Source organism: Diceros bicornis, chromosome 17, assembly GCF_020826845.1.
Source record: "Diceros bicornis minor isolate mBicDic1 chromosome 17, mDicBic1.mat.cur, whole genome shotgun sequence".
NCBI lineage: Eukaryota > Metazoa > Chordata > Mammalia > Perissodactyla > Rhinocerotidae > Diceros > Diceros bicornis.
The window spans coordinates 21,585,043-21,592,565 of record NC_080756.1 but is presented as its reverse complement, the minus strand read 5'-3'; the positions used below and the strand labels follow the sequence as shown (position 1 = coordinate 21,592,565).

At 42.7% G+C, this 7,523-nt stretch overlaps 1 pseudogene; it reads right to left on the bottom strand.

Annotated features, from left to right (window-relative positions):
• Positions 1–848: 848 nt before the first annotated feature.
• On the bottom strand, positions 849–1,778 carry LOC131415747 (olfactory receptor 8S1-like; annotated as a pseudogene).
• Between the last annotated feature and the right edge of the window lie 5,745 nt (positions 1,779–7,523).

The following is a 7,523-nucleotide window of genomic DNA, read 5'->3' as shown; positions in this document are numbered from 1 at the left end:
CAGTGGTGGAGGTCCAGTCCAAACCCAAAGGCCTGAGAACCAGGGGAGCCAGTGATGTAAGTCCCAATCTGAATCTGAAGGCCCGAGAACCAGGAGCACCAATATCTGAGGGCAGGAGAAGAAGGATGTTCCTGCTCAAGCAGGGAGAGAAAGCAAATTCACCCTACTTCTCCCATTTTGTTCTATTCAGGCCCTCAACAGATTAGATATTACCCACCCAGACTGGTGACGGCAATCTTCTTTACTCAGTCTACCAATTCAAATGCTACTCTCTTCTGGAAACACTCTCATAGACACACCCAGAAATAATGTTTTACCAGTTCTCTGGGCATCCCTTAGCCCTGTCAGGTTGACACATAAAATTAACCATCACACCAGCCTATATGCAGGCCACTGGCCATTTGATGCCAGTGAGTACCAGTAGGTCAGATGAATGGATGGCTCTGACTGCCTCCATTCTGGAGTATTATCTATATCTGATTTCTTCTTTGTTGTAGGCCCCTTTCTTTATTGTGTGCCTTTGTGAAAATCCCATGAAAAAGTCAGCAATTTGGTCAGAGACCCTGTTCTACTCCAATACACTTCATCTGTGTCAGCCCTGCTACCTCCTCAGATGGATCAAAGATCCCTCTCTCAGATTATTTTGCAAAGAACTGCTGCATAGATGCCTGTACATCAAACTCTTTTCCCCCAGCCTCCGGTCGTGTGGAAGTTTATTTACTTCATAGTCCAGACAAATACTTGAATTTAATTGAAATGCAATTTCCCCAAGTTCTCTGTGCCTATAAAAATCTTTCTCCTTTAGAGATAATTTTTCTATTTCTTGAGCAGAATTGCATAGCTTTTTCTTACCCTAAGGCACACTTTTGTTGACTCATCATCCTCTCCAGAGCTGCCTTCACTTCCTGGTTCTTGAGGCTGTAGATGAGGGGGTTCAGCAAGGATGTGATCACACTGTACTGAATGGAGACCACTCGCTCCAATACTGAGCCCGAGGTGGGGCTGATGTACCTGAATAGAGCCGTCCCATAGAACAAGAGCACCACGGTGAGGTGGAAGGAGCAGGTGGAGAAGGCTTTGCCTCGGCCCTCAGAGGAGCGGATGCTTAATACAGCAGAAATGATTCTGGAGTAAGAGAGGAGGATCAGGGGAAGTGTCAGCAGCCCCAGAATTGCATATGACATAGCTACAAGAATCTCAATGACAGTGGGATCAGTACAGGACAGAGGGAAGAGTGTAGGTAGCTCACAGATGAAGTGAGGGATGATGTTGGACCCACAGAAATGTAACTCGTGGATGAAGAGACTATTCATCAAGGAAATCAGAAATCCCACTGCTCAAGCTATGCTCACAATCATAGTGCAGAGAGGTCTGTTTATGATCATGCTGTAGACCAGAGGGTGGCAGACAGCAGCATAGTGATCATAGGCCATGGCAGAGAGCAGACAAGCTTCTGTTCCCCTAGAGAGAGTGAGAAAGAAACTCTGAGTGATGCAGCCCCATACCGAGATGCTTTTCTTCTGAGATAATAAGTTCTGTAGCAACTTGGGCACAGTGACTGAGGAGAAACTGAGATCCAGGAAGGATAGGTTTCCGAGGAAAAAGTACATGGGCATGTGGAGGTGGGAATCAGCCCTGATCACCAGGATCATCACCACGTTCCCCATCAAAGTGAGGAGATAAATCCCCAGGAACAGCACAAAGAGCATGGTCTGGATCTGGGGGTCACCAGACAATCCGAGAAGGACAAACTCAGTAATAATACTGACATTTTTCATGGTTGCTTAGAGATTCTGTCCTTCAAAAGAAATGAATGGTTCTCCACTTGGTGAGACATTGATCTGAGTCATTCTCAGTGAACAGGAGTTTTCTATTCACAGACAGTATACCTCCTTACCTATAGACAAAAACAGGACACTCAGGATAAGGAAGTGTCTTCTCAATCTCCTCATTTGCCCTTCTTTCCTAACGACTAGCACTGTCTTGTCATGATCTCTATACCTTCACCCTGCTTCATCACCCTTTAATAAATGTACCATGCACATGCAAATCAGGTAGGTCCTAGAGTCAAAACAAGGAGAATACCCCCAGTGGCAAAGCCTGGAAAACCTTCTATGGTTAGGGCTGGGAGGCCCATGGGAAAGTGAATCCTTCTTAGAATAGTATATCCCAATATTCCTTGGCTCTGATACTCAACCAGTGGTCTCTATAGTTCTGTGTTAGCTGCTACTGAAGTGGAAAGAGCACTAGCCTTAGAATAATAACCTTAGTTTGAGTTTTGGCTCAAACATTCTAATGGTGTCATCTTGGAAGTTATTCAGTTTCTTTAAGCCTTACCTTATTCATTTGTAAAATTGGGTAAATGAAACATTTAACTTTGTAAACAATATAGCCTATCACACACTGAAAAAAAAATAACATTTTTGTGTGTATAACAAAGATTGACATAGAATGTGGAAAAATAGAAATGATTTCTCTATTGGGTAGTAGGCTTATGGGCATTTTTTAAAAACAGTTTCTCTAATGTTGTGAAATTATTTTTCTGTTGAATATTTCTTTTTTTTTGTAAAGAAAAGATATGGAGACGTTCAGAAAACTCTCAGCCTAACTGTATTTTCTCCACAGAGAAAGGTAAAGGATAAACTGGACTGAAGTGAAAGAAAAGCCCCAGGGCAAAGGATGCTGAACTCCTAAAGAGCAAGGTGTTTTGTGGTCTCTTCCTCATCACCATTGGCCATCTCAGTAGTTTGATTCTACTTGGGTACATGAGACCGAACCTGATGCCCTTTTGAAGTCCCCCAGGCCTAGGATCCCAGAACACTACCACTACCATTTAAAGTGTTTTGAATGGAACCCTATATTTTCTGTCATAGAGCTTTAGGGCCCACCCTAAGTGTTGAGGGGGTGAGGAGTTACAGGGTGTCTTTGGGCCCTCACAGCCACCTCATTTGCCTCATCTCTCCTTTCATCTATTTAATCACACTTGATTTTGGTGGTAGAATTTCATTGAAGTAAAGTGTTCCACTACTAAAAACTTTCTAAAACCTGGTGAACTAGGGATTCCATGGCCAGAAGAAATAAAAATATCTCTTTCTATTCTCCACCTTTTTATTTCCAATCCTCCAGGAAATCTCCCTCCTACTCTTCATCTGGCTTTGCAGCTAGTAACACGTTCCCATTCAAAATAAAAGCCTAACTTTTTTTTTTTTTTTTTTTTTTTTGTCCAGAACCTGATATATAGAGGACAGAACAGGAAGGCTCCCAATGGACAAAGGGTAGAAGTCTCAATCTACCAGCTCAGTCATTACCTGACTGGAGGTAGCAATGTCTGACCCGTAATGTGGGTCCAGTTTCTTCCTGTGTAAGCTGAGGGGCTTGGACTGGATGTTTATACAGATCTCTCCCAGTTGCATATATCTATGTGCCTCTAAGTCTCTCACCGACCTTACTGAGCAGGGCTGCTCTGGGTCTGACATGTCTTCTGGATTTCCAGCCAGGCTGCCTGCCGCAGGAGACTTGGCTCCAACAGCTCAAGATGAGAGGCCTCTAGCCAGGTCCTAGGAAAAGTGGACTTTGTTTCCCAGCCAGTAATATGACCAGAGACACTTACAGACAGGCAGTGGTTAAGAGCCAAAGTATTCTGGTGTGGGTCTTTGTGGAGATGGCTCTCTTAAGATTTAGATTTTTCTCTTCTTTTTTCCTCTTTTATTCCCTCAGTCCTGAGGAGGGCTCCCGGCCAGTTTGTGTGACTTGTATTTCTTCTTTCATCAAATCCCTGGGATTTAGTGCCAGGTGGGCCCTGGGGAGGAGTGGTGAGAAGAAGCTCCAGAGAGTCGGGAACTGTTCACTGCCCATGGGAGAGGCAGCACTAGCCAGAGCTAAAGGGGCCACTGGCCCTGGGACAGAGTGGCTACTGGTATGGCCATTGCCAAGAGAGGTCTGGCTGAGGGCACAGTCTTGCAGAAAGCTCCTGGCCACAAATTGGTCTACTAATTATGAAGCAGGGGATCAGGAGGTTCTGTAAAGGATTTGTCTTGTCTTTGACAGCTCTTGGATTTTGAACGTGAGTATGTATGTGCACACACGCACGTATACCCATGTCTACACAATTTAAAAGTTCATTGCTCCTAGGAAGCTATTTACTTCTTTCTCAACCCTTGCTTCTTTAGCTCTCAGCTCAGGCTCTTGCCTCCTCCCTCACAGAGAAAACGTTCCTTTTTCTACTTTCGTTTTGTTGTATCTCTCTCTCTATTGGGCTTTAGTACTGGTTATTGCTCAGGTTTTCCCACTTAAAAATGTAGTGGGCAGAATTAGTAACCCCTCCTCCTTCAGAGGGAGTTGGCTTCCTTAGGACCAGCCTTGCCTGTCCTGGGAGTGACAGGGAAGGACCTACTCTGCTAAGGAACATATGGTGAGTATAGACACAAAAAAAGGGTGAAACCAAAACTTTGGACTACCTCTAAAAACTAGAAGTTACTCGTCTGTAACAGGGGACTGGAGAGAAGCTAACCATCTGGAGTATGTAAGAAAGCATATCAGACTCCAGGCTGCTTGATTTCCCAACCACTTCCTTGTCTTTCCTTCTCTTTATAGCCTTTTTTTTTGGGGGGGGGAGGTGGGTGCTGGGGGAGTGGATACTCTATATCATAGTTTCCTCCTCATTTACTTCTCAGTCCAATGTCATCTTTCCTTTTCTGCTCCCTCTATTGCCCCTAGGGACAGTTCACCTACTATATTCAGAAGTCCAAGAGATACATAAAGACTGTGGCATATTGGTGAGCATTGGTAGACTGACGTGGAGAAGGCTTTGCCCCTAGAAGGCTTTGGCCCCTAGAAGGCTTTGGCCCCTAGAAGAGTGGATGTTCAGGATGATTCTGGACTAGGGAAAAAGGATTAGAGATACTTTATGAGTCCTAGAAATGGAAATGACCTCACAGTAATGACCTGTTGTTGGTAAGGTCTATGTTGGATGAAGGAGAAGTGGAGGCAGGTCAGAGTTAAAGAGAGGCTATTGGACCTACAGAAGGGTAAGTTAACTGTATCAGTCAGCTTAGGTCAAGTTGTGTTGTGATAACAAGTGACTCAAAGTTTCAGCAGCTAACAACAATAAAGATTCACTTCTTATGCTACATGTCCATTAAGAGCTGTGGCTTTGTTGCTACATAGTCTTTACTTCAGGACCTAGGCTTATGCAGCAGCCTTTAAACTGGGACATGGTGGCGGTTGAGCTGATGGAAAGGAGTGAAATGATGAACTATGAGCTGGTTCTTAAAGCTTCTGCTCAGAAGTGACATGTGTGACTTTCGCCCACATTTCACTGGCCAAAGCAAGTCACATGGCCATGCCTGAGTTCAACAGGGCAGAGATGTATCATCCTCCCACAGGGAGGTACACTGAGAGTTACATGGTAAAACCTAAGATGAATGGGGTGGGGAGAAAGTATAACTCTTCCCCAGGAGAGGTAGCAAGTAATTTGGACAGTGATACAATATGCCATGATGAGGAAGAAATTATTGGCCAGCAAGGAGGTCAACACCTGTTCTCAGCACTTTCCATCCCTTCTCACTCTTAATGGAAATGCAAATAGGCTGCTCTTGACTGAGGGATAGAACAAGAGTGACACTAGACAGATTACCTGTCACAGGCTATGGCAGAGAGTAGTCAGACTTCAAGGTACCCTGAGAAGGATAATAAAACTAGGTGATACAATCTCCAATAAGAAATACAGCATCCTCTTTGATTTCTACTCTTCTTGTTAGCATACTTTCCCAAAAGGTGTTTTCAAATAAGGTGGCAGTTGAGTAAATTTTCCAAGGCTTTCTAGCACTAAAAATATTATTGGGCCCTAACTTTTAGGAGACAGTATCACTGGATAGATATTCTTTTTTTTTTTTTTTTGTGAGGAAGATCAGCCCTGAGCTAACATCCATGCTAATCCTCCTCTTTTTGCTGAGGAAGACCAGCTCTGAGCTAACATCTATTGCCAATCCTCCTCCTTTTTGTCCCTCAAAGCCCCAGTAGATAGTTGTATGTCTTAGTTGCACATCCTTCTAGTTGCTGTATGTGGGACGCGGCCTCAGCGTGGCCAGAGAAGCAGTACGCTGGTGCACGCCCAGGATCTGAACCCGGGCCGCCAGCAGCGGAGCACGTGCACTTAACAGCTAAGCCGCGGGGCTGGCCCTGGATAGATATTCTTAATTTTAAAATTTCTTTCCTTCAGTGCTTTAAAAATCTTACTTCACTCTCTCTCTGTATCTGGTGTTACTTTTTTTTTTTTTTTGGTGAGGAAGATTAGCCCTGAGCTAACTTCTGTTGCCAATCCTCCTCTTTGTTTTTTTTTTTTTGCTGAGGAAGATTGGCCCTGGGCTCACATCTGTGCCCATCTTCCTCTACTTTTTGTATGTGGGACGCCAGCCACAGCATGGATTGATAAGCAGTGCATAGGTTGGCGCCTGGGATCTGAACCTGCAAACCCCGGGCAGCCAAAGTAGAGCGCTACGCCACCGGGCTGGCCCCTCGTGTTACTTTTAAGAAATTTGATATCAATCTGATTCTTTTTCCTTAGTGGGCAGTTCTTTCTTTATCTCTGGAAATATTTTAGAAACTTTCTGGAATATTTTATTTATCTTTGAAGTTTTCAAGTTTCACTATTAAGTGACTGCATTTCTTTGTTTTTAATTACCTATCCAACTTGGCACTGAGTTCTTTTAATCCTAGTCCTGACTTAAGAAAAATTCGTGTAAATTTTTTCTTTAAAGCTTTATTGAGGTATAATCGATGTACAATATGCTGCATATGTTTAAAATGTACAATTTGATAGGTGTATGTATTCATGAAACCATCACTACAATCAAGATAATGAACATTTCCATCACCTTCAATTGGTAGATTCTTATTATTTCTTTAAATATCCCCTTGCCTATATTTTTCCCCTCTTCTTCCAGGATGGTTATTTATAATTTTTCTTTTATTCTTGATATTTCTCAACTTTCCATTTCATAATTTCTATTCCTTTATCTTGATGTCGTCTAGAAGAGTTTTTCAACCAGATCTTTCTGCTCAATAAATACCTTTTTGGCTATATCCTTTTGCTATTTGTCCTACCTGTTTATTCATTTTAACCATGATATACTTTCAGTTTTTTATTGTGAAGTAGATCAGACATAAAACAGGCTATATATCATGTCTATGGTAAGAATGATAATAAATGGACCTCTGTGTACCTCACCCAGCTGAAGGAATAAAACAATGATAACACTTGAAGGTCCCTCCTCACTCCTTCCTGTGATAACTATTATCCTGAATTTTGAGTTTATTGTTTATTTGTTTTGTTTTTATGATTTTACCTCAAATGCATGTATTCCTAAGCCATATGTTCAGTTTTGCATATTTTTGAACCGTACATAAAGGAAATAATAATGCATGTATTATTCTGTGACATGTTTTATTCTCTCAGAATTATGTATATGAGATGGAAACAATATTCGACAGAGTGGAGATGGCAAATCAGTAGGAATGGGAGG